The sequence below is a fragment of the Ictidomys tridecemlineatus genome, chromosome 3 (assembly GCF_052094955.1).
Source record: "Ictidomys tridecemlineatus isolate mIctTri1 chromosome 3, mIctTri1.hap1, whole genome shotgun sequence".
NCBI lineage: Eukaryota > Metazoa > Chordata > Mammalia > Rodentia > Sciuridae > Ictidomys > Ictidomys tridecemlineatus.
This window is the reverse complement of record NC_135479.1, coordinates 171,730,056-171,757,649: the sequence shown is the minus strand read 5'-3', so window position 1 is coordinate 171,757,649 and position 27,594 is coordinate 171,730,056. Positions and strand designations below refer to the sequence as shown.

The following is a 27,594-nucleotide window of genomic DNA, read 5'->3' as shown; positions in this document are numbered from 1 at the left end:
TGCTGAAACATATCTCCTAGGGGGAGGACCCTTCCACCTTTTGACCCTGGGGGTTGAGTTCACACCCCAGGATATAGCTGTGGCTATGTAAAGAAAATTCCAAAGTGATTCTCTGTTTTGTGAGGAGCCTACAGGAAGGTGTCTTAAGCAATTTGGAAGCAGTCTTCAATCGCCAACTTCTACCCCTGCAAAACGGTAATAAATAAATGGTTGTTTGCAAGGTAGAGATGCCATGGGGTCTTGTTTTAGAAGCCTGAATGAGCCAAAGCTCTGATACTTCCTCATAGTAGTCTGCTGTTGTTTGTTTAAACTAGTTTTGCTAATGGGGATTGAGCCTAGGACTACTTTATTGCTGAGCTACATCTCCAAAATATATTTTTAGTTGTCATGAATCTTATTTTACTTTTTTATATGTGGTGCTGAGAATTGAACTCCACATCTCACACATGGTAGGCAAGCACTCTACCATTGAGCCACAATCCCAGCCCCCTCAGTCCATTTTTGTTATTTATTTTACTTTTTATTTTGAGTCGATAGGGTCTCACTGACTTGCTTGAGATTGGCATAAAATTGGTATCCTCTAGGCTCGTGCTCCGGAATACTTGGGATCTACTCAGGCACTAGTTCGCCCACATTATTTGCCCTTATTTAAGCGAGTTTGTGGAATATATTTGTTGAATTGGCCCTAACTCTTCAAAATGAGTTTGTGGAAGTGAAATCTCTGGGTCAGTACCCAAGGTCCAGCAACAGGGTTGTGAGTCTGCATTTCTGTCGGTTCGGTAGATAGACTTCCTTTGCATTTTGTTCAGCACCTGTGTGGTAGAACATTTTGTCTTTTTATATTTTGGGGGAGTCCCGGGGTTTAAACCTCAGGGAGATTAATTACTGAACCACTTTCCCAGGTGGTTTTTTATATTTTATTTAGAGACAGGGTCTGGCTAAGTTGCTTAGGGCCTTGCTAAATTGCTGAGATTGGCTTTGAATTTGTACTCCTGCCTCAACATCCTGAGCTCTGCTGAGATTATGGAGTGTGTGCCACCTTGCCCAGCCAGTCTTTTTTTATAATTGATTTTGGTTCTTTTTTTTTTTTTTTTTTTTTGCCGGTACTAAGAATTAGACCCAGAGGTGTTCTACCACTTAGCTTTATCCCTAGCCTTTTTAAATTTTTTAGAGGCAGGCTAGCTTGGAACTTTTCATCCTATTGCCTCACCTCCAAAAGTAGAGTTATTTCATATTTGTTGTTGTTGTTTGTTTTCTTTTTCTGGAAGAGGGTCTTCCTATGTTGTCCTAAAGTTCGGGGTTCAAGTTGTCCTCCTGCCTCAGCTTTCTGAGTAGCTGAGACTACAGGCTGGTACTTTCTGGGTCCAGGTTTAGGCGTTTGTTTTTTATTTTCTTTATGATTTTCATGCAAATAGAGGTTTGACTCCATTTGGGTGAAGTTTTCATCATTTCAGGAAAGTTTTGCAGTTTTATAATTGTAGAGCTTGCATGAGAGTTTATTCCTAAGTGTTTTATTATATATATTTGAGAGAGAGAGAGAGAGAGAGAGAGAGAGAGAGAGAGAGAGAGAGAGAGAGAGAGAATTTTGTAATATTTATTTTTTACTTCTCGGCAGACACAACATCTTTGTATGTGGTACTGAGGATCTAACCCGGGCTGCACGCATGCCAGGCAAGCATGCTACTGCTTGAGCCACATCCCCAGCCCAGTGTTATATATTTTTAACAATTGCTGATTTCTGTGCTGAGGGTATAGGGTGAATGTTGAGCCTGTGTGGAAGTCCTGGGGTTTAATGTCTAGTGTTCACCTGCAGCGGCTCGCCAGCCACCCCCCAACCCTTCAACTCCTCATTTGTTCCTAATGAGTTTTCCCCATTGTATTCTAACTGGTTATTTTTTTTAATAAAGATATTTTTTTCTAGCATTTTTATGAGTTAATGAATGATAATATACATTCTCTATTTTTGGCAGAACTGGAGATTAAATTGAGAGATGCACTGATGGTCAGCTTTTTTTTTCCCCTTCTTTTGGGGATTTAGAGGTTAATCACAGATATTTTTCTTCTATGGAGATACATCTCAAACCCTTTTACATTTTTTGAGTTTTTTCCTTTTTTTTTTTTTTTTTTTAGTTGTAGTTGGATCCACTGACTGTATTTTATTTTTATGTGGTGCTGAGGATGGAACTCAGCATCTCGCACCTGCTAGGCCACAACCCCAGCCCCACATTTTACTTTTTAAGACAATGTCTCCCTCAGTGGCTGAAGCTGGCTTCAAACTGGGATTCCTCTTTCCTCAGTTTGAAGAGTTGTTGGGATTAAAGGAGTGTACCACTGTAACCAGCTGGACATTAATTCCCTTGTGTGTGTGTGTGTGTGTGTGTGTGTGAGTGCATCCTGTGTGTGTGTGCGTGCATCGTGTGTGTGTCCTGTGTGTGTGAGTGTGTGTGAATGAGTGTGTGTGTGTTTGATACTGGGGATTCAAACCATGGGAGTTTCAACATTAAGCTACAGCTATGCATTTTGTTGTTGTTGTTGTTGTTTTTCCCTAGGGATTGAATCCAGGGCTCTTAAGCACTGAGCCGCATCTTCAGACTTTTTAAAATATTTTACTTAGAGACAGGGTCTCACTGAGTTGCTTAGTGCCTTGCTAAGTTGCTGAGGCTGGCTTTGAACTCACAATCCTCCTGCCTCACCTCTGGAGCTGCTGGGATTACAGGTGTGCACCACCTTGCCTGGTTTAGCCATGACAATTTTATTGCTTATTTTGGCAGAAGGTCTGAATTCCCAGGCTGCTCTCTAACTTTCATTCCTCCTGCCTTAGTGCCTTAGTTCCCCTCTCAGAGACTGAGAGGGAATTATAGATGGTCACCTGTATGCCTGGCTCTCACATTTTCTAATGAAGACTTTTCCTTTAAAGTGTTTATGATAATCAATGGTAATCTTATGTATAGTAAGTTTATTGGTGATTGGTGCTGGTAGTAATGTTTACACAGGAGTGTCACTATTGTACATATATCTTTTGTTTGTTTGCTTTGAGGCCTATCCTGTTGTTTGTGAGCTGCTTTATAGTTCTATTATTATTTATTTTTTCTCCAAGAACTAGAAATGGTACCTAGGGGTGATCTACCACTGAGCTTTATCCCTGGCCCTTTTTATTTTTTATTTAGAAGCAGACTACCATAAAAGTTTTCATCCTACTGCCTTACCTCTGAAGTAAAGTTATTTCATATTTGTTGTTGTTGTTTGTTTTCTTTTTCTGAAAGAGGTTCTTCCTATGTTTTCCAGTTTAGCCTTAAAGTTCAGGGCTTAAGTTGACCTCATGTCCCAGCTTTCTGAGCAGCTGGGACTACAGGCTGATACCTTTTGAGTCCAGTTCAGGCATTTGTCTTTGTTTTCCTTATGATTTTTATCCAAATAGAGGTTTGACTCCATTTGGGTGAAGTTTTTTATCATTTCAGTAAAGTTTTGAATTTTATAACTATAGAGCTTGCATGGGAGTTTATTCCTAGGTGTTACATATTTTTAACAATTGCTGATTTCTGTGCTTAGAGTATAGGTAAATACTGAGCACGTGTGGAGGCCCGGTGTTCATCACCCCCCAACCCTTAAATTCCTCATTCATTCCTAATGAGTTTTCCCCCATTGTGTTCTAACTGGTTATTCTTGTTTATAAAGATATTTGTTTTCTAGCATTCTTATGACTTAATGAATGATAATATACATGCTCTATTTTTGGCAGAACTGAGGATTAAATTGAGAGATGCACTGATGGGCCAGTTTTTTTTTTTTTTTTAATTAGGAATATAGGGGTTGATCACAGATATTTTTCTGCTACGGAGATACATCTCAAAGTCTTTTTATGTTTTTTAAGTTTTTTCTTTTTCTTTTTTTCAGTTGTAGTTGGACCCACTGCCTGTAATTTATTTTATTTTTATGTGGTGCTGAGGATGGAATTCAGTGCCTTGCCACAAACCAGCCCCTATTGTAGTTTTTAAGACAATGTCTCCGTCAGTTGCTGAAGCTGGCCTCAAACTGGGATTCCTGTTTCCTCAGTTTGTAGAGTTGTTTGGATTAAGGGAATGAATCTCTGTAAGCAGGTGGACATTAATTCCCTTGTGTGTGCTTGTGTGTGTGTGTGTGTGTGTGTGTGTGTGTGTGTGTATTGTGTGTTTTTGATACTGGGTATTCAAACCAGAGAAATTTCATCATTAAGGTATAGCTATGCATTTTTGTTTGTTTGTTTGTTTGTTGTTATTTTTTCCTATGAATTTAATCCAGGGCACTTAAGCACTGAGCCACATCTTCAGCCTTTTTAAAATATTTTATTTAGAGACAGGGTCTCACTGAGTTGTTTAGTGCCTTGCTGAATTGCTGAGGCTAGCTTAGAACTCACATTCATTCTGCCTCACCCCTGGAGCCCTTGGGGTAACAGGTGTGCACCACCTTGCCTGGTTTAATTATGACAATTTTTATTGCTTATTTTGGCAGAAGGTCTGAATTCCTAGGACGCTGTGTAACTTCAGCAACTGAGGGGGCATTATAGATGGTCACCTCTATGCCTGCCTCTCACAATTTGTAATGAAGAGTTTTCCTTTTAAATTGTTTATGATAATCAGTGGTAATCTTATGTATAGTAAGTGTATTGATGATTGGTGTTGGTAGTACTGTTTCTGTAGGAGTGTTGCTATTGTACATATGTCTTTCTTTTGTTTGTTTTGAGGCCTATCCTGTTGTTTGTGAACTGCTTTATTTATTTATTTATTTAGGTACTGGAATTGGACCCAGGGGTGATCTACCACTAAGCTTTATCTCTGGCCTTTTTTTTTTTTTTTAGATCAGGCTATTTTGCAACTTTTCATCCTACTGCCTCACCTCTGGAGTAGAGTTATTTCATATTTGTTGTTGTTTGTTTTCTTTTTCTGGAAGAGGGTTTTCCTATATTGTCCAGTGCAGTGTTAAAGTTGGGGGCTCAAGGTGTCCTCCTGTCTCAGCTTTCTGAGAAGCCAGGAGTACAGGCTGGTACATTCTGGGTCCAGGTTTAGGTGTTTGTCTTTTGTTTTCCTCATTTCAGGAAAATTTTGCAGTTTTATAATTGTAGAGCTTGCATAAGAGTTTATTCCTAGGTGTTACATATTTTTAACAATTGCTGATTTCTGTACTGAGGGTGTAGGGTGAATGTTGAGAATGTGTGCGGAGGCCTGGGGTTTAATGCCTAGCATTCACCTGCATCATCACGTACACCTCCCCCCAACTCTTCAAACCCTCATTTATTCCTAATGAGTTTTCCCCCATTGTGTTCTAATTAGTTATTCTGGTTTATAAAGATATTTGTTTTCTAGCATTCTGATGCCTTTTTTTAAAGGTTCATAATATTAAATGCTCTATTTTTTGCAGAACTGGGGATTAAATTCAGAGCTGCTCTCATTGGCCAACTCTTTTTTTAAGTTGGTAGTTTAGGGATTGAATTCAGAGATTCTCTACCACTGTGCTAAATCCCAAGCCCTTTTTACTTTTTATTTTAAGACAGTGGCTTCCTCAGTTACCAAAGCTGGCTTCAAATTTGGTTCCTCCTTCCTTTTTTTGCAGAGATGCTGGGATTCATTAAAGGAGTGTACGTCTTTAACACCTGGACATTCATTGTGTTGTGTTTGTGTGTGTGTGTTTGATACTGGGGATTGAACACAGGGGAGTTTAACCACTGAGCCACATCTTCAGCTAATTTTTTAATTTTTATTTAGAGAGAGGGACTTGCTGAGTTGCTTAAGGCTTCACTAAATTGCTGACGCTGATTTTGAATTTGTGCTCTTCCTGCCTCAGCCTCCCAAGCTCATGTGTGCCACTATGCCAGCCTGTCCAGTTCTTTGTGAACTGCTCTATGGTTTTATTATTATTATTATTTTTATTTTTTTTATTTTCTGGAACTAGGGAATTGACCCAAGGGTGATCTCCCACTGAGCTTTATCGCTGGCACTTTTCAGTTTTTATTTAGAAGCAGGTTAGACTGCAACTTTTCTTCCTTGGCCCCAGCTCCGGAGTAGAGTTATTTCATATTTGTTGCTTGTTTTCTTTTTTTCTTTTTTTCTTCCTTCCTTTTTTCCTTCTTTATTTCAGAGGATCTTCCTATGTTGTGCAGGTTTGCAATAAAGTTTGGGGCTCAAGTTGTCCTCCTGTCTCAGCTTTCTGAGCAGCTGGGACTACAGGCTGGTACCCCCTGGGTCCAGGTTTAGGCTTTTGTCTTTTGTGTTATTTTCTTTTAATTTTAATATTTATTTTTTAGTTTTCGGCGGACACAACATGTTTGTTTGTATGTGGTGCTGAGGATCGAACCCGGGCTGCACGCATGCCAGGCGAGCATGCTACCGCTTGAGCCACATCCCCAGCCCTCTTTTGTGTTTCTCATGTTTTTCATCGAAATAGAGGTTTGACTCAAGTTGGGTGATGTTTTTTCTCATTTCAAAAAAGTTTTGCAGTTTTATAATTGTAGAACTTGCATGTGAGTTTATTTCTAAATGGGTGAAACTGGCTTTGAATTGTTAATATTTTTAACAATTGCTGATTTCTGTGCTGAGGTATACGTTCAATGTTGAGCATTCGTGGAGGCCCTGGGTTTAATGTCTAGTGTTCTTGTGCAGGGAGGCACCAACAACCAACATGTCTATTCCTAATGAATTTTCCACCATTGTGTTCTAACTGGCTATTCTTGTTTGTAAAGATATTTGTTTTCTAGTATTCTTATAACTCAAACAAGAACTTTTAATACTTTTTTAGATTATAGATAAAAACAATACCTCTGTTTTGTTTTTGTATATTTTTATGTGGTGCTGAAGATCAAACCCAGTGCCTCACATATGCTAGGCAAGGACTCTTTCACTGAGTTACATCCCCAGCCCACATAAGCAATTTAATGAATGATAATATATGTACTCTGGTTTTGGCAGGAGTGGGGATTAAATTCAGAGCTGCACTCATGGGCCAACATTCTTTTTTTCTTGTGAGCATTTAGGGGTGGAACCCAGATATTCTCTGTAACTAAGCTACATTCAAGTCCTTTTTGCTTTCTATTTATTTTATTTTTTTGATATTTTTTAAATTATAAGTGAACACAATAACTTTATTACATTTTATGTGGTGCTGAGGATCGAACCCAGTGCCTGACACATGCCAGCTGAGTGCTCTGCCTCTTAGCCGCAGCCCCAGTCCTTTTTTGCTTTATATTTTAAGTAAGTGTCTCCCTCAGTTGCTAAGACTGGTTTCAAAGTTTGATTCCTCCTTCCTCAGTTTGCAGAGTTGCTAGAAAAGTGTGTACTTTATAAACAAGTTGGACATTCATTCTTATGTTGTGTGTATGTGTGTGTGTGTGTGTGTGTGTGTGTGTGTTTGACACTGGGGATTGAATCTAGGGGAGTTTTACAACTGAGCTACAGCCATTGTGTTTTTTTGGGTTTTTTTATGTACAGGGCATTGAACCCCTGGGCACTTAAGCACTAAATCACATCCCCAGCCCTTTTTAAATATTTTTTTACAGATGGTCTCACTGATTTGCTTACTGCCTAGTTAAATGGGTGAAACTGGCTTTGAATTGTTAATCCTCCTGCCTCAGCTTCTGGAGCTACTGAGACTGTAGGTGTGCACTGAAAGACTGCAGGGCCCCAGACCCAACGTTAAGAATTCTAACCCCCGCGCCCTCTAGAAAGTCCCCATGCACAAGCACTCCCCAGCCGCACAAAGCACTCCCCACAAGCACTCCCCAGCCGCACGTAGCACTCCCCGACTGCGTGTAGCACTCCAAACGCTATACAATGCCACCGCCAGATGTTCCATATAGATAATCTTGGGAAAGACAAGCCTGAGGAAATAGGGTAAAAAACGGGAACAATAAGGACGGGATGTAATTTATGGGTTTCTTTTCTGAGAACGTAAAGTGGAAAAAAACAAGTTTACCCCCCAGGTGACCCCAGGACTGAATTCCGAGGAACCTATAGAATGGCTGTTGCTGTGCTAAGCTGAAAACTGACCCCCCTCTCCCTATAAAAACTCTGTACCCCCGAGCCCGGGTGTGCAAGCCACCGAAGCTACGGCCGAGGTGCTGCTGTGTACCCATAGGCGCCTATGAGAATAAACCCTCCTGCCGATTGCGTCCAGTGTCTCGCGTGCTCCATCCTGGTTTGGGGTCTCAGGGTCTTTCAGCACTACCTCGCCTGGCTTAGCCAAAGTAGATTTTATTACTTATTCTGGCACAAGGTCTAAATTGCCCAGGCTGCTCACTAACTTTGTCTTTCTTTCTTATTCCCCAAGTGACTGAGAGGGAATTACAGATGGTTACCACTGTGCCTGGCTTTCATGTTTTTTGTTTGTTTTTAGTATATATTTAGTTGTCAATGGACCTTTTTAAAAATTTATTTATTTATATGTGATGATGAGAATTAATCCCAGTACCTCACCTGCCAGGCAAGCTCACTACCACTGAGCCAAAACCCCAGTCTTCTCCTGTTTTTAATTAAGACTTTTCAAGTGTTTAGGATAATCAGTGGTGATCTTCTGTATAATAAGATATATTGGTGATCCTTGCTGGTAGTAATGTTTTCACAGGAGTGTCGCTATTGTATGTATATCTTTGTTTGTTTGGTAGGTTTTGGTACTGGAGATTGAACCCAGAGGCACTGCATCACATCCCCAGCCAGTTTCTTATATTTTATTTAGAGACAGGGCTTTGGTGAGTTGCTTAGGGCCTCAGTGAGTTGCTTAAGGCTTTGGTGAGTTGCTGAGGCTGGGTTTCAACTTGCATTCCTCTTGCCTCAGCATTCCATGTTGCTGGGATTACAAAGGGCTGGGGCTTTCCATTTTTTTAATGATTTAATAGCTTGCTAAAGAACTTTGGTTTTTGTCTCTGTTTTAAGGGTCTAGTAAGCAATTGAAGCTTTTATTTAAGCAAGGTATTAGGCATTTGATAGAGACAGTGGCAGTAGGATTATAAAGAATGTGGAAATTTCATCATCAGCCCATGAGTATGTAAATTTTTCTTGTGAGATGTGTGCCTTTACAACACTCAGTTGTTGAGTTTTCATAAAAAGCAGTGTGTATTCTTGAGGTCTTAAACCTGGAAAGAAACTTCTAAAATGCATACATAAGCCTTGTTCTGAGATGTAGACAGGTCATAGTTGAACCATCTGTATGATCTGAAATTGTTTGTCTTTAATTTACTAGGTGTAGATAGTAGAGATCTTCATACCTTAATTTTCTGGACTGGGGGTATATGGGTGCTGTACTAATGAACTATAGCCCCAGTTATTTTAAATTTGCTTTTGAGACAGGGTCTCACTAAGTTTCCTAGCTGGCCTCAAACTTGTGATCCTCCTGCCTCAGATTCCCACCTCACTGGGATTGCATGCACATACCACCCTTCCCGGCTTCCAACCTATTGTTTTATGTATACCATGTATTTAAAACTTGGTAATTTAGTTGGGTGTGGTGGTGCATACCCATAAACTCAGCAGCTGAGGAGCCTGAAGCCGTAGGATCATGACTTCAAAGCCATCCTCTGCAACTTATCGATGTCCTAAACAACTGGTGAAACCCCCATCTCTAAATGAAACACAAAGTATGGCTGGGAATGTGGCTCAGTGATTGAGTTCCTTTAGGTTTAATTCCTGTTACCTTAATATATAAATAATTAAAATTTTCTTGTTTGTTATGATAGAGAGTAGTTTCCAAATTTAAAAATGAAAAGACTAAGAATAGTAATTTACTCATTTACCTTTATATACTTACTGGTCAAAAAAAAAAAACAATTATGCCATCATCTTAAGGTACTGGGTAGTGCATATAGCAGAAGTTATAGTGAAAACAGTTTTATGCTACTCAATTAATTTAACAGAGTGTTTTTCAGCATGGCACAGAATTCTTATAGTTTATGCCACTTTTAGAAATTCTTCCCAGGTCATCAAAGTTGAAAATACAGTGGAATAATGAGCATGAAGAAGAATGCTATGAAATTTGTATTCTCTATGCTTTCATTAAAATTAAAATTGAAATTTGAACTTTGTTTAATCATTCACCTCAATGGATTATAAAATGCTGCTGGCTGCCAGTTGTTGTATATGACAGAAATGAGGAGATGATTTACTGAATCAGAGTTTATTGAAATTCAATGAGAATTGTTGTGTAGGTTTACATGCTCAGAGGGAAGAGAATAATGTGAAAAATCTTCATAGAATACAGCAGATAGATGAAGTACTTAAAACACATAAGAATAGTTTCCAAAATTCTTAAAGCCCACTTGTTCAATTAATATGGAAACAGGCTTTGTGAAAAGTAAAGTGTCTTTGAAGCTGAGACATTCTTGTACAGGAGAAGTTCTTGGAGAAGCCAGCTTGACCCCCTTGGTGGACAGTCAGGATAACAGGTAAGGTCTCTATTTGCTATGGTATTAACAGGTGGTATTAGTGGATGAGGCTTCTGAGATAAATTCACAGCTGATGAGCCTTGTCACTGCTTGGCTCTAGGCTTTCAGAGAAATATCATGGACTTTCACATGACAGAGGTGGCCCTACCTTAACCTGAGCTCTCAGGGTGTATGACAAAACTCTGAAGTTGAGATCTTTTCTGAATCTCAGTAGATTAGGTCAGTGGCTGACACATGGAGAGTGTGATGGGACACATAAGGTCTGGCAACACATCATGTTCTAGCAAGGAGGGAAAACTCACCCAAACATCAAACTTTTAGAAGTATTTAGAAATATTTCATAGTTACATAACATATGGCCTAGCACCAAAACTAAGCCACCCTCTGCCCTGGTTCCAGGCTCAACCCATGACCAGGTGGACAGAAGATGCCATTATTCCAAGCCTTTGTAATTCTGGAGTCTGAAAAGGCTACCCAGGAGCTTTAAGGAGTAAGTGGGTGGAGAAAATGATTTCTTAGAAGAAGAACCTGACTGCCCTGGTGGCCCATGCCTATAATTCTAGAGACTGGGAAGACTTAAGCAGAAAGTTTGCAAGTTGGAAGCCAGCCTCAGCAACTTACAAAATGCTGTTTCAAAATCAAAATGGCCACAAGTGTTGCTCCATGATAGAGTGACCCTGGGTTCCATCCCCAGCAGTGCCCTCACCACCCCCCTCCAACCAAAAAAAGTGTGGTTGCTCCTGCCTACAGGACTGTATGGTCCAGAAATAGACAAAGCATTCACTCTGGCTTCCCACTGTTCACAGCCAGTCTTTACAAGGTTGGCCCCCTTCCCCATACCTCTTCAAATATATTTTTTAACAACTTTATCTTGCTCCCAAAGTTTGTGATATTGATTAAAATTAACATTCATTATGACATCTTTTTTCAAAAATTAATGTTTTTTTGACCCATGCAGGGCATGTGTTCCCTGCAGTCAGCACATGTGCCCCTTACTGAAGTTTGGCTCTGCATTTTTTTTAATCTTTATTTTTTAGGTCTAGATGGATACCCCACAATGCCTTTATTTCTTTTTTTTTTTTATGTGGTGCTGAGGAATGAACCCGAGTCCTGCTCCTGCTAGGCAAGGGATCTACTACTGAGCCACAATCCCAGCCCCGGCTCTGCATATTTTTTATGTTGTTTGTTCCTGAAAATTTAAATATTTTATGTCTGTTGTGAAAGGGAGACTTTTTTTTTGTGGTGGTGCTGGGAATTGAACCCAAAGCGGTGTGCATGCAAGGTAGGCACTCTATTAACTGAGCTGTATCCCAGCCCTGAAAGGGACTTAAATATAAGGTTATTGCTGATTCAATGATTTTTACAATAATTTTCATGAGAATAAGAAATGATGGATTTTCATTTTCTTTCTTTGTTTCTTTCTTTCTTATTTTCTACTTTGTGTAATTGGTGCAAATATCATCAGGTAGTAGAAATGTTCTTCAGTACTCCTGTCTGGTCCCTGAAAGCTTGTGACCTTTAGCTCCGCCATGAGGCTGGTTATAGAATTCAGTTGTACCTGTGTTAAACTCTAAAGTGGGTGTTGACCTTATAAACTCAAGTGGGTGTTGACCTTACAAAATATGTTCCTGTGGCTGTGAGGTTGATATTAGATTCAGGTTAGATTCATGTTCTTAATGTTTACATTTGTGGTCCTATCTCTAGCTAACAATGTGGTATCTTTTATTTTTATTTTTATTTTTTTAGGTACTGAGGATTGAACCCAGTGGTGCTTAACTACCAAGTCACCTACCCAACACTTTTTAATATTTTACATAGAGACAGGGGTCTCATTAAATTGCTTAGGGCTTCGATAATTTTCTGAGGCTGGCATTGAACTAACAATCCCCCTGTCTTAGCTTCCTGAGCTGCTGGAATTACAGGTAGGAGCCACCACTCCCAGCATGGGGCATTATTTTCAGGTTTTTGTGTCACTGTTAGACTTGTTAAAACCTCTGCCATTGTTGTTTCTGTTTGACAGATCCACCCAATCCAATGATGGCATTTTTCTGTGTACTTGAACTTTACTTCATTTAGGGCATGGGTTTTTTTTGCATCAAATTTGGCCTGCCACATGTTTTTCTAAGTAAGGTTTCACTGGAACACAGTCATGGCTGCTTTCTTGGCACAGGAGCAGAGTTGAGTAGTGGAGCACACTGGATGACCTACAAGGCAGAATTATTTACTAGTTGGCCCTCCAAGGAGGCATTTTCTAGTATGTGCATTCCTGTATCCTTCACCTCCCCTAGACAAGGCTTGTGGCCTGTGTTAGTCAGGTTTTTTTCACTAACTACAAAGTACATGACAAGAAAAGTAGTTCCAGAGGTTCAGTACATGGTGAACGTACTCCATTGCTCTGGGCCCAAAATGAAGCAGAATGTCATGGCGGAAGGGCATGATGGAGGAGTGCTGCCCCATTGATGTTGGCCAGGAGACAGAAAGAGGGGAAGGGGAAGAGGCCATAGGGAATATGGACCCATTCCAGATAGGTACCCAGTGACCTACTTCCTTCAATCACTCCCCACCTGTGTATGATTACCACCCAATTACTCTATTCAAAATAAGATGAACTGATTTAGGTCATAGCCTTAAGTTTAATCATTTTACTTTTGAATAGTTCTGCATTAACAATTTTCACTTTCTGTCCAAATCATAACATGATCATTTTCAATTAGACTGCAGGGTCCTTGCTTCAGTATTTTCCTTATCAGGAAAAATGCAGCCCTTAACAGGGTATATGTTCTAGTGGGGGAGAGACTGGCAATAGGAAAAAAATTAGTAGATGATGCAGTAAGTTACAAAGTTGAGGAGGATTAAGAGGAAGCAGTGGATAGTACATTGGATATTGAGATTCTTCTCATCGATGAGCTCTTGCATTTGTCCTTCAGCTTTGACCCAGTTACCACACCCCCCATCAGTCCCAGGGGATGGGAGGAAGGGAGTGGAGACAGTGGAGCAGGTTGCACAGAGGGGAGGAAGGCTCAAGGCCCAAGTCCACCTCAGGCTGTCTGGGGTCCTGGAGCATGGTCACAGGTCTGAGAAAGAGGATGTCTTAATGATCCCTACTGTCCCAGGGCTATGTATCTAAGGAAAGGGTCTTGAAACCTAGACAAGGATGGGAATCTATGGCATGGAAGTTGTACACAATGACATCGTAATTATGTGAGGCCAAGTTTTTACGACCAGGCAGTATACATGTGGGAATGGGATAATGGCACAGGACTGGTGCAGGGAATATTAAAAAGGAATTTAAACGGGTCCAAAGCAAGAAATCTAGGCAACAAGTGTAAAGAGCCAGTAACACCAAAAGGAAGAGATGTTGCGCATGGGGGGGGGGGGGCTTATGGAGTATCTATCTGCAGCTTCCCCCAAAAAAGGCCACAACACTTGCATTGCCCAGCCAAATCCCCATATCTGGTGCCCACACTGGCACTGTTCAGCTGGATCTTATTTCCTGCACACATACCTACTGTGCACCTATGGCGTTTCCTCATAACCCTATTTCTCACACTTGCATGGTAGAGCTGAGAGGCCTGATTGCCTGTGATGTTTCCAGCTCTGCTGCTGTGTCCAGTGTTCAGCCCCAGGTGTGACAGGAGCCCAGCAGTCCCATGACAATCCAATCTCAGGAAACCAAAAGTTCTAGTCAACCCCCTACCCCCACCCCACCCCACCACTACATGAAGGAAGGAGACTTACCATCTGAAGCAGGGACATCCGGCTTGGCCACCAGTATAGCCCCTCAAGATGAAAAGGGCTTCTTCCTAGTCATTTCAGTCACATGATTCTCACACATCAGGTACTGGCTAGGAATGGGTAAAACTGGCCCTTTCTGGAAGTCTGATATAGGAGACGTCCATGAACAAGTCTTCTGCTCAAACCTCAGTTTGTTTGTGTGAGAATCATGCAAACCCATAAAAAATACTGAACTGTTGACAAAAAGGTTTACCTCTGTGGTCCCAGTTACAGTCACATATGACATAACATTTCAGTCAATGAAGATCAGTTTATAAGTTGGTCCCATCAGACTAGATCGCTTAGTGATGTAGCCATCTCACTTTATGTGGGTACATACTCTGATGTTTGCATATGGACAAAATTACCTCAGGATGCATTTGTCAGAAAACATTACATCATAGAGCAATACCTTAAGTGTATGCCTGTGAACAAGCATCATTTTGTTCCTTTATATAAGTTACTCTTACTTATATGCCTTACAATTAAAATTGTCTATTGTGCTCCAAAGAGAGGCTAAGGTAGAAAAGCTGCCTAAAATTTTACAGCCTGCTGCCTAAAGCTAGGAGTGTCAATCAGTGATTGCTTCCCTAGCTTGTACCAGGCCCTGGTTTTTAATCACAAGAACAAAACAAGTCCTAGAGCCTTAGTCTTCTAATTCCACCAACAATATGGGGCCACCAAACCAGAACAAATTCAAGCGAATTTGCTTTTTCTCATCTCACATGTGAACATGTCAATCCTGTGTTGACTTCATAGGATCAATTCCCCTGCTATAACCCTGCCCCTAATAAACAACCTCCCTCATGTCTGCTCTTTATTGAGTCTGAGTTTCTTCTGATACTCTAGACACTTGGACAATACAAAGTCATATAACAAATTACATCATGAAACTCAGTTATAACAACTACATTATGCTAAAATAGAACCAATAATAAAATCTGTTACTGTTTTTAATCTGGAAAGCCCATGGTTAAGGCAATGCCACCATGTTCCAGAGGTGAATGTTCATGAGAGTTCTGACATTACCAGTGGGTTAATCTATTAGTTGGCTTAATAATTTGAAGGGACCACAGGGAGGTGGTGAAAAGTATAGGCATATGGGGCATGAATGGAGAAGTAAGTCATTATGGGTTTGGCCTTGAGGACAGTATTTGTCCTTGGCCCCTTCCTTTTCTACCCTGGTTCCCCACTGCCAAGAGCTGAGCAGCTTTCTCTACCATACCCTCTGCCATGATATTCTGCCTCATTTGGGTGCCAGATCAATGGTGCTAATTGACCATGACTGCATCCACTGAAACCACGAACCAAAATAAACTGTTCTTTCTCCAAGTTGTTCTTGTTTAGGTTATTTTCATCACAGCCATGAAAAACTGACATAGCATCTTTACATCTTTTTTAGAAATTTTTTTTTATTTGTCAATGGACGTTTATTTTAATTATTGATATGTGGTGCTGAGAATCAAACCCAGTGCCTCATACATGCTAGGCAAGCACTCTGCCGCTGAGCCACAACCTCAGCCCTGAAGTTATTCTTAAAAATATTTATCAAATATATAAAACCTCAATCATATAACCACAAATATTGACTTAATAAAATTATTAGTTACAACACCAGAAATGTACCACTTGCCTGAGACTCTGTTTCTCACAATTAATATCCTGGAGGCGTCAACCTATAGGAACTTGATGACAAGTATCAATACAAAAGTATTTTAATTTTTTAAATACATAACTGAAATTATCATTAATTTTAAAATAAAGGCACTCTGCTTATTTTTCTATGAAATCTTTATACTGAAAATATAAATGTTCCTCACGGTAAGAAAATGTCCACCAAGTGCCTAAAAACATGAGCCAATAACAAATGTATTCCTTAAGTACATCTTATTTTCATTTTTCTTGGAAAACCTATATTCAACCATTTGAGTTAATACTCAGTGGAAACTAAAGTTGATCATTCCCTTCCATCTTATAGAAGATAACACTCAACTATTACTAACACTTAAGCATAAAAACCAAAGTTCCTAAGCACTGTAACTATATGGAATACAACTATTTTACTTCATTTTGCAAATGTTGCTGGTACTTAACTATGTGCCAGACATTACAAATTACTTCTACTGAATTTCCATTACAGTCCTCACATGGGTCCATTATTTCTATCATTTTTGAAAACACACAAGTGATGAAAATTCTTATAACTCCCATATCAATATCATGCGGTCAATGTCCACAAGTCAAGTTTAAACTTCAAAGCAAGACAGACTACCAAGAAACCCACCAAGGGGTCTGACACAAGAAAGAGGGTCCACCTGTGGGCCAGGCCACCTTACACCACTTCCCTTCTAATTCCCTCTTCCAGACCCACTTTACCCCCATCCACACAGCCCTGTGTGCATTTTTAGCAGCACTCACCCTAGGACTTTGTCCAGCAGCTTCTTCACCTCAGTACTCACAGTTTTCAGAGACCAGGAAAGGCACTGGCTGCAGCTGGGGAGATGCAGGAAGGAGGTGTGGTAACTGGCTTTCCAGACCTGGGCCTGGCTCCTTGCTATAGTCCCAGACCACTTATCTCCAGGACCCTGGCCCTGTCCCTATCTCTGGATCTCAGGCCCCTTGCTGGTGCCTCCACTTGAACCTCCCCTCTTTTGCCCTGGTGCTTTGGGATCCCTGCACTGCCTGGACCCTCCAGTCAACCTGATTCTCCCCAGCCTGGGCTCCTCCATGGGTCCTGGGTCCCTACCCACCCAGACACCAAGGTTCATGCTGGCGCTGGCAGCCTTTCCACACCCAGGGCCCTCCTTTGGCCCTGCTTGGCTCCAGGTCCCTGTCTGGAGGATCTACTCCCCAGGATTGCAGAGGAGTGCAATGGGCTGTCCTCTGAGACCTCGAGGCTCCCTAGGGGAAACACAGCCCTGCCCCTCACCTGGGCCCCCTTGGCTGCCCGTAGCCTTACACCTGGCAGTCGATGTGGGCGCTGCGCTGAACTTGGCCTGCGCGATCCTCTCCCTTCCCTTCCCTGCTCTCTTGCCTTGCCTGCTGCCCCTAACCCAAGCCAGCCCTCCCTAACCATGGAGCCTTAAGCTCCAGTCCTGGGGCCTGGCTCCTGTGCCGGGCCCCTATGCGCGTGTTCGTCGTCGTGTCTCGTGGCGTGCTGTGGGGTCGGGTGGCGTCGCTCTTGGTCGTCGGGTCAAACCGGGAGCCCCTTGCTTGGGCCCCCTACCGCACGCACTCCCCTCGGTGCCTCTTGCGCCACCCCACCCCACCCCACCCTTTCCTCCTTCTCCAGTGTTTTCCAGTGTTTCTGATTTGCAAAGGAAGGGAGCATTCAGGAGGGAATGGACATGCGGTTGGGAGTGTTGTGTGGCTCAAATGGAGGCAAATGTAACTGGGGCGTTCCCTCAGTGTCATTCATCTACAGATCACCTTTTATACCTCTTAGGGCAGCCTGGAGGAATTTTCAGAGAAGGAACCTTAGGATTTTCCCCTGACTGTAGCTCAGGCCAGAAATTCCTCATGTTGTTCCATACTTCTTCATCCACTTCCACACATCCAAGGAAGATCGGGACTAGGGACACTGTGTACTCAAGCCAATTGCTCTCTGAGCCTGGAAAGAAGAGTAGGAAGAGGCTTCAGCAGACCCCAACATACCTGCTCTGTGTTTAACAGGTGATTAACAGCTGCCTAGAGCAGAAACCTTTCACCCTAGTCTTGAAGAGTGGTGGCTGCACTAACTGCATTTAAATAGCAGACAGGTACCCATCATCCTCCAAAATAAGAGAAAGAAAGATGTACCTCAAACTGATGTGGGTTGTATGGAGAGGAGCTTACCTCAGTATAGAGGTAAGCTCCTCAAAATATGAACCTCCAAATATGATATTGCTGGTTATTGGTGAAGACTGCTGCTTCTGCACATGTTGAAGTTTGAACATTAGAGAAGAAGGCCAAGGCAAGCAAATGAAGCAGGGTTAATTTAAAAGACTACTCTTGCGAGGGAGAAAGGGGGCATAGCTGCTATCCTGGTATCCCAAGAAGCCAGGTGTTCTGCCCTTTTTATATGTCCTAGGCTTCCTTTGATGTTCTCCTTCCCTCCTTATTTTTCTCCTTCCTGTGGTCATGACTAGGCCCAGGAATGCTTGGTGGGATGGCCAAAAGGTGGGAAATAGGTAGGCTGAAGGCGGAAGGGCAGGATGGAATAAAGGAAAAACACCCTAATAACCTTATAGCTCCTTGTAGAGCAGAGATTTTCCTGAGACTGGTTACTTTGACAACAGGTTGGAGCAGGGGCAGGTTCCTGATAAGATCCCTCAGGGACAGTCTCCCACTTTCCAGACTCACTCAAAATTGGCCTCCTAGATGTGACCTGACTTTATTTACTTATCTATACTGATGTCTGTCTAATTCTGGTTTCCACACCCTTAGAAAATCGTTCTTTAACTCCCAGAGTGCTCCCCAAACTCTAATACCAAAAGGAATCACCTGCTCATACTTTAACAGGAGATTCTGATTCAGTTGGTCTGTGGGGAGCCCGAGAGTGCAGTTCCAGCCTGCTCTCAGGTGAAGGCCTCCCAGCAGGGAACAGCTCACAGCAGTCATTAGACTACAATCCACAGCCAATGAGACCCAGGCCCACAGGGCAGAAAGTGGGAAGGCTAAAACAGCCTTATCTGTTTTTCATTCACAAACAGGACCCTGTTGCTGGCTGCTGCAGCACACCTACCACCACTGAAAAGAAATTATAATAAAGAAAACATAATTTTTATACAGTTGAATTATATAGTAATAATAAAATTTAATGAATTAAAAAAAAAAAAGAACAGAAGTGAAGATATTTGCTTGGTGAGGTGTGAATAGGCGTGGTTGGAATGAGCCATTATGCAGGCAAGACAACACAACCTCTGCCTCTTGATTCTGCTTTGAATCAGTGAGACACATTGGTCTTCAGCACCCTGATGCTCCAACATCCACCCTTTCAAATGTTAGGATATACTCTGGTGTATTAATGTTGCTGGGAAAGAAAGTTTTATTTTAGGTAGTTAAAATTTTTTTACATCTCAGTAACATTGTTTTCATTTTAGTGGCCTTTAGTGATTAGTAAGTACACTCTACGATTTGTCAGGATCTCTTAAGCAATGAGTTAAGATATTTTTTCTATTTTCTAAAAACTTTTTCATAAACCTAGATCATTAATAAACAATGGGAGATCAAGAGTCTGTCTTTTTATATCTAATGACAGTAAAAGAAGTGTGCAGATCATTTATCCAAACACTTCTAATTGTTAATCAAATTTAAGTTCCTTCCTTTTTTAAAAAGTTTTTAGTTGCAGATGGACACAATAGCTTTATTTAATTTATTTATTTCTTATGTGGTGCTGAGAATCCAACCCAGTGCCTCACACATGGTAGGCAAGCCCCCTACCACTGAACTACAACCCCTGCCAGTTCCTTCATTCTTGAGAGGAGACCATTTTTTTCATATTTTACCCTTTGCTTTTCATATTTCCCTCTAGTTTTCTCACTCTGAATAAAACAAAATAAAAGGGAAAATGTCAATTTTTCATAAGAAATGATATGCTTTCTATGATAAACCTAATGATAACTCACTTATAGGATTCTGAATGATAGGAGTAGCATAGTAGCCAGGGCCCAACTCAGAATCTGGTGCTGGTAAGAGCTTAAGTTTGAAAATGGCAAGACAAAAGTTGGGGCTTAACCTAAAGGCAAATGTCAAAAAAAGGGGCTTTTGTTTTGCCATTCACTGAGGATTTTGCTCTTCTGCTTTACAACTAACTGACTAAATTCATGAAATAACTACTTACTTTTTTATCTTTTATTTAAAGAGGGGATAAAATGTCATTTAGAAAAATTCCCTGGGCCATACCTCAGTGGTAAAGTGCTTGCTTCACACGTGTGATGCACTGGGTTTAATCCTCTGTACCACATAAAAATACATAGATACTGTGTGTGCATCTACAACTAAATAAATATTTTTAGAAAATCCCTCACAATTACTATAATCCATTAATTCAAATCTCATTATATTATTATAGACCAAAAGAGGCTGATTTAATCTGAAAATCTTCCTAAAGGTCTAGAATACGAAGGACACAGATGGAAAGTGTGCCTGCACCAAGACGCTACTATAGCTGGATATTCCAGGTTCAGTTTGGGCACCACTCCACCTTGTACCTTCCAACCCAAACAAGGAAGGTGTGAATCTGCAGGGCTCCTGTGTGGGGCTGGCGGCCCAGGGCAGTGGATCTGAAATAGAAATGGGTTTCAGAGACCAAAAAAGCTGTGGGAATGCCCCTGGGAGACATATGTGGTGTCCAACAGGCTCATCTTCCCTTCTGTACTTTTGCATGCATTGATCTCTTGGGACTAGGACCTCATCTGCAGTAGCTTGGGGATGCCAAGACCTGATAGGTGCTTATACAGAAGCCTCCAATCCTATCCATAAAGGAAGTAATTTCTGTGACTTTAAGGATCCTGCTCAGCAACCTTAAAGTGGATTGGTAAGTGGATTGGTTCTTGCTTGCTCAAGGCTTTCCCATACTTTTGATGGGGGTGCATCTCAGTGATAGAGTTTGTGCTTAGCATGTACAAGGGCCTGAATTCTTCAATCCCAGCACACAAAGAAAAGACACCTGGATAAATGAGTGAACCAATAAACAGAAGAATCAACATTTGGGGATAGAAGGAAAGAGAGAAAGGAACAGAGAAGCCTGATTCCCTGATCCCCCAGAATAAGGGGAAGAAGGAGAGGCAGCAGGAAGTTGGTCAGAAGATGGGGCAAGAAAAAGATGCTGTTGGATTTTGGTCCTGTGGAGTGTGAGGGTGTTTAAGACACAGAATTGAAGCAGGAGTGCCAGGAGTAGAGCCAGTGAGAGAGGCTGGTCCATGTGCCTCAGAGCTGTTGGATTCCAGTTGTGTGATAGGGTTCCATGTGGGGGGAGGAAGGTATTCACATTTACTGATCAGTTCTTAAGAATTTATTATCATTCCTTGAAGCATTTTCTATACCTTATGTACAATCAATATTTTCTATACAATATATATATGTATTATAATCAAAATTTTTTCTCTAGGTTTAAAAATTCTGTAATTTTTAAAATAATCTGCCATTATTAATTTTTTTCTTCTGGTACTAGGGATTGAACTCAGGGGTACTTTACCACCAAAGATGCATCCACAACCTTGCTATATTTTGTTTTCTGATTGGGTGTCACTAAATTGTTGAGGCCCTTTCTAAGTTGTTGAGCCTGGCATTGAACTTGTGATGCTCCAAGTCACTGGGATTACAGGTGTGCGCCACTGCACCTGGTGGTATACTCATTTCTTAAGTGCTGTGAACACCTTAAAAGAGGCAGAACCTCATAAAAGACATGATTCATGTTGTTTTTGGACATATTCCAGAACTGTTCTGATGTGGAATCATCTTTCCTTCTGGTGGAGAATAGTATTGAAGATCAAAGTCTTCATATGTTTGCCATGGGAGAATTGGGGGTGGATAGAGGTGCTACTGGGCCACTTTCCATTATAACAGAGTGTTTGCTAGCTGAAGCTCTTGAAGTTGGGGTGAAACTCAACCTGGTCTGGAAGGAGGAGGGGTTGAGGCTGATGGATGGACTCAGCAGAAGAAGAAAGTGGAATAAGGGAGAGGAGATGCCAGTCAGTGTCCAGGGAAGGAAATGACCTTTGAGCTTGACCTTTCCTGCTTTGTATACTGAAGGCCTGCAGCCCATGTTTTTCTGGAAAATCTGATTTTTGACTAGGAAAATATGTCTGGGTATCCTCCACTGCCCCTGCTCTCCCAGATGGTGAAATTCAGTTAAGGTAGATTTTTAGAAAAAAATCAAGATTCAGAGAGTAAAGGAGGAGCAGGGTGGTGACACCATCTTTGGATCAGTTTAGCGAGCAGAACAGCACTAGAAAAATCTTAAAAGGTACATGGAAGAACATGGTGGGAGAACAGGTGTGGCCAATGGAGACAGAGCAAGGATCCTGCAAAGGGAGGCACAAGGGAATGAGGAACCCTGAGAAGGTAGGAGAGGTGGGTGCTGGGTCAGCACTGTCTGGGGAGAGCTACTTACAAGTGGGTCTAGGGAGGTCACTCTTCCTAGGAGCCTCGGAATGCAGGAGGCCCTGAGTCACTCACTCTTGGGCACCCCTGTACCTAGAGCCTGGCCTCAGGCCCAGGTTGAGCCCTGGCTTACCTGACCAACTTAGGGAGAGTCACTGGGAGATTGTCTTATGTAGTCCTTCTGATTCTGAGCTCCTCTTCCCTTTCTCATCTCCCTCCATAATGATAATCCATTTGACCAGGGCTTTACCAGGAACTGTTCCATCATGATATGTGCTCCCCTGTGACCCAAGTGAGTTGGTAAACCAAGGGCTCAAGTGGTGGACCCTGCCTGGGGCTGGTGGGGTGGGGTGAAGACAGATCTTTTTAACTGATCCCTGACCCCAGCTCCCAGGCCCTGACACTCACTGTTCCTATCCTTTGGGGTTTTCTCCAGGGTGCTCTAGGAGTTTCTGGGAATTTCACTCTTCCTTGTCATTGTAGGTTCTTGCCCCAAGAAATGTGGTAGAGGGGAATTGCAGCCTGGATAAGGCTCCTGGATGAGAGCCCTCGGCTCTGTGCTTTTCTAGCTGAGGGGTGAGAGTGGTCAAGGAGACCAGGCCAAGGTGGGTAGTGACTCCTTGCATTTGGTCTGTTGCTTCGCAGGTACATGTTGGAGGCTATATGCCTTCAAGTGGAGCAGGGTACCAACTGGGGGCCAATGGATGTGCACTACTCAGCACACCATCTTAAAGACCTTCCTGGGCCCAGGTCTGCAACTCAGGTCTCCTCAAGGAGTGGCAAGTCTGCACCCTTACAGGAGGTGAGGAGTATTGGGTGTGCTTTGAAACATGGGGGTCTGTGTGTGGCACATGTGTTGGGGGAAGCCCCTGATGTCAGGCTGGCCCTGAAGCTGAAGCACTTGGGGCATAAGAGTGGGATTATGGACCTGGAGGATGCAGGGTCCAGGTCACAGGGCTTCAGAGCACACTAAGGTGTCCCTGGAAAGAGAAAGAAAAGACTGAAACACTAACTTTCTAATTAGCTTTGGGCCAGTCCTTACATTTTTTGTTCCCAGTTTTCTCAGCTATTAATGAGGACTGAGACTATTCCAATAGTTTTTTTAAAGAAAATTCTGTTTCTTTTATATTTATGTGTGTGTGTGTGTGTGTGTGTGTGTGTGTGTTTGTGTGTATTAGTTGTAGATGGACACATATATTTATTTTACTTGTTTGTTTTTATATGGTACCAAGAATTGAACCTAGTTCCTCATGATGCTAGGCAAGCACTCTACCACTGGGCCACAACCCCAGCACCCCCAGATTTACCTTTTATTGGAATTTTTTTGACATATGATATAAAACATTTAGAGTGGAGCATTAGAAGTGCAATGGGATGGGTCACCAACAGTGCCCCCCATGGTCTCTTGCAGTGATGTGGTTCCAGCCCTCTTTCTTGTCCTGCCTCTAGGCACGCAGAGACTTGAATGTGATCTGTGGGATGAAGATTAGGGAGAGCCCCCATGTACTGACTCTGTGTTTAGCTTACCATTAACTCAGTGGTGTATTGGGAGGCTTTCAGGGGAGGCTTGGCCTCCCATTCTCCCTTCATACCCAGCAATGCCAGGACACACACAGAAGTTCATCTCCTGAGCCACATGTGGGGGATTTGTGCCTGAGCCCTCACTCACTCTCCTGATAAGAGTGCTAAGACCCCCACACCTGTTATATACTCATATTTTTTGCTGCTTCTTATGGCTTCTGTGCTGTCTGTCCTAGGTTCAGAGAAGTGGGTTTTCTGGGCATGAGTGGAGGCTCAGAGGAGCTAGGATAGAGCCCTCCTGGAAGGGAAGATCCTTGCACTCTGGAGACTCAAGCTCAGGAACTCAAGCTCAACACTGCCTGACTCTTTGACCTTGGGCAAAACATTCAGCATGTCTCTCACTCTAAAAATGTGGCAACAGTAATAATCACAGCAACTGACCTGGCTGCCTTCCTGGCAAGGGCTGGAGAGGGGCAGATGCCTACCAGCCTGGATAATACCAAGTGCACCTCAAACTATTTCATAAAATAGGGAGGGAACTTGTTTATTATTAGTCCTAATAGGCTAGTATATTAGTCATAAATTGCAAAGTTTCAGTTAAACATGAGTAAGTATTGGAGATATAGTGGTCAATATGGTTGTTGCAGTTAATTTATTGCATACTTAAAAACTAATAATAGAGTTGGGTACAGGGGTGCACATCTATAAGTTCAGCTACTCAAGAGGCTGAGGTAGGAGGATCACAAGTCAAGGATCAGTAACTGAAAGATAATTGATTAAGTCTCAAAATAAAAAATAAAAACAACTAAAAATCATAGGACTGTAGGTCAATGGTAACACACTCCTGGATTCAATCCACAGAGGTGGAGAAGGAAAGAAAAATTGACAATCAGTTTTGTGGTTTTTATGTTTGTTTGAGGTGGAGTCTCAGTATATTGGCCAGGCCAGTCCTGAACTCCTGAGGTCAATGTGCTGAGTGCTCCTATGTCAATGTGCTGAGTGCTGGAAGGCAGGTGTGCACCACTGGACTGGCTAGAAAAGAGATTGTAAACTGGGTTTGGTGGCACATGACTAATTCTAGCAACTCAGGAAATTGAGGCAGCAGAATCACATGCTTTAGGCCAGCCTCTGCAATTTAGCAAGACTGTATCCCAAAATAAGAAGAGCTAGGGATAAAGCTAAGTGGTAGGATGTCCTTGGGGTCAATGCCCCAGTTCTGGGGGAGGGATATATATACATACATACATACATACATACATATTCTATCATATAGAAGGAATTGGAGAGTTTAGATTTCTGCTTTGGGGCTAATATGAATAAGCATGGAAACTCTTGTCCTTGATCATGCTAGGCATTGAGTCAAACCAGAGACCTTACATTTAAATTTAGGTTATTTTCTCCCTGTTAGTTATTGAAGCACCCCACTTTTATCTTTTTTCCCATTTTCTTTGGGGGTCTTGTGGGGCTTTCTGTGATTCTCAGACTGGTCTCAAATTTGTAGGTTCAAGTTATTCTCTTGCTGCTGCTTTCTGATCAGGTGGGACAACAGGTACATACCACCATACCTGGCTGTATAATTTCATATTGATAAGACCTTTTACATGTGACAGGAAACCCAGAATAAAAATACAGCAATTTAAGATGACTGGGCATAGTATCATAAGCCTATCATCCCAGCAGCTCAGGAGCCTGAGGCAGAAGGAACTTAAGTTTGAGACCAGCCCGGGCAATTTAGCAAGACTCTAACTCAAAGTAAAAAGGGTTGTAAATGTAGCTCAGTGGTATAATGATCCTGGCTTCAATACCTAGTACTGCCCAAAACAAAGAATAAAAACATTAGAGTTGTGGCTCAATGGTAGAATACTTGCCTAGCATGCACAAAGCCCTGGGTTCTATCCTCAGTACCACATAAAAATAAGTAAAACAAAGGTATTGTGTCCATCTACAACTAAATATTTTTTTTAAAAAAGAATAAACTTTAAAGCTGGGCTTGGTGACACATGCCTGTAGTTCCAGCTACTCTGCAGACCCATACACAAAGATCACTTGAGTCCATGATTTTGAGATAAGCCTGTGAAAAAAGTGAGATCTTATGTCTCAAGAAAAAAACCACACTAAATAATAATAATAATAATAATAATAATAATAATAATAATAATAATAATAATAATTTGTGAAGCCAAGCACTGTGTTCACCCCTTTAATCACAGAATCTCCAGAGGTTTAGGTAGGAGGATGCAGGTGTTGGGATCTTAATAAGACTCTTGTCTTCAAATTTAAAAAAGGGTTGTGGGATGGGGATGAAGCTCAGTGGTAAAGCACCCCTGGATTCAGTCCAGGAGATGGGGAAGGAAATGACTCCATAACATTAAAATCTTGGGACTAGATGTGTAACTTGTAGTGTGTTTAGCTTACACTTAGCAGCTTGAGGCCCTGGTTTAATCCCAAACACCAAGAAAACAATAAAAACAATTTTAAAAACTTTATGTATATTTCCCAAATCACAAATAAAAATGTTAGTTTCACCTGTATACCTTTTGACGCAGAAATGTAATTTTTAGCATATGTGTCCTAGGGAAACAATAGAACAGCATATATTAAGAGTTTTGTCCCATTATTTAGATAGCAAAATGTAGCAAAAACTCAACTCAAATATTATTAGTGGTAAATTGGTTAAAATGTGGCATGACCATTTAATGTACTACTTGGTTATTTTAAATGAATTTAGGGGTAAAAAACTGTTATATATTGCTGGGATCAGTGGAGTATGACTATAATTCCAGCAGCTTGTGAAACTGACTTAAGAGGTTTGCAAATTCAAAGCCAGACTCAGCAACTAAGAAAGAAACTAAGCAATTTAGTGAGACCCTGTCTTAAAAAATATAAAGGCTGAGGATGTGGCTTGGTGGTTGAGTGCCCCTGAGTTCAATCCCTGGTACCCCTTCCTCCCTCTCCATCCAAAAAAAGATATGAAACAGTAAACACTGTATAAGGTGGCTTCCTGGTTTAGAAACCCTAATTTTTTATTTCCTGAAATGCTGAAATTGGAATGGGCCTGCTGCCCTGTGTTCTGTATTGGTCTAAAGCCTATACCAGAACCAGACATAAGCAAGCATCTTCCTTCCTGTTTGCTGTCCCCTGACTTTTGCTCTTAGCTTAAGCCTTTTAAATTAGGAACTACTCTAGTGGGTGATTAACAGGAGGAAATACAAATTTGACACTTCTGTCCCTCTCCCCAAAAAAACCCAGCACTCCATTCCTAGTACTCCGTTTTGAACATTCCTGTTCATTTGCAAAATAGATATAGAAACATAGAATTTTAGAAAGCTAGACCATTTAGAATTTAGTCAAATCTAAAATTATGTGTATTGATTAGTTTTATGTATGCTTGACATTAATCTCTGAAAAATGATTTATTAGAGCAATTGAAACCACAACTAATTTCTGAATTTCTCTTTGTTATGGCATGCCAGAGCAGTGGGCGTGACTTCAACACAGTGAAGCAGAAACATCTAAGCTTTACTCCCCCTGGTAAGACATCAGACAGTGGTAAAACACTGAATCACATGGAAACTTGTGAAGCACTGATAGATGAAAAGATCATTTATGGAAAAATAAAAGGCTAAGCTATATTGTCCCTACTTTCTCCTACATAGAAACTGCTTTTTCTCAACTGTCTGAATGGCTCTTGAACATCTTCTGGAACCTGAGGATTACTTTGATCTCATAGTTTTGTTAGAAATTGAATTGGATGTTTTACTTTTTTCCATATTTCTTATACATTATAATTAAACATGGTAGTGGGACTGACA

The 27,594-nt window shown here is 41.5% G+C and overlaps 2 long non-coding RNA genes across 4 annotated transcripts in view; one reads left to right on the top strand and one right to left on the bottom strand.

Annotated features, from left to right (window-relative positions):
- Window positions 1-27,594, bottom strand: part of LOC144376445 (uncharacterized) — a 542,546-nt gene that overhangs the window by 456,376 nt on the left and 58,576 nt on the right. The window lies entirely within an intron of this gene.
- On the top strand, window positions 37-27,594 carry LOC144376443 (uncharacterized). Of its 3 annotated transcripts, XR_013436937.1 has the most exons (5): window positions 37-195; window positions 10,300-10,402; window positions 22,907-23,063; window positions 27,256-27,313; window positions 27,439-27,594. It is a non-coding gene; the product is annotated as an uncharacterized LOC144376443 (long non-coding RNA). The 3 variants fall into 3 exon arrangements; XR_013436936.1 differs by having other exon boundaries at window positions 27,256-27,594; XR_013436938.1 differs by lacking the exons at window positions 37-195; window positions 10,300-10,402 and adding exons at window positions 19,720-20,388; window positions 20,564-20,693 and having other exon boundaries at window positions 27,256-27,594.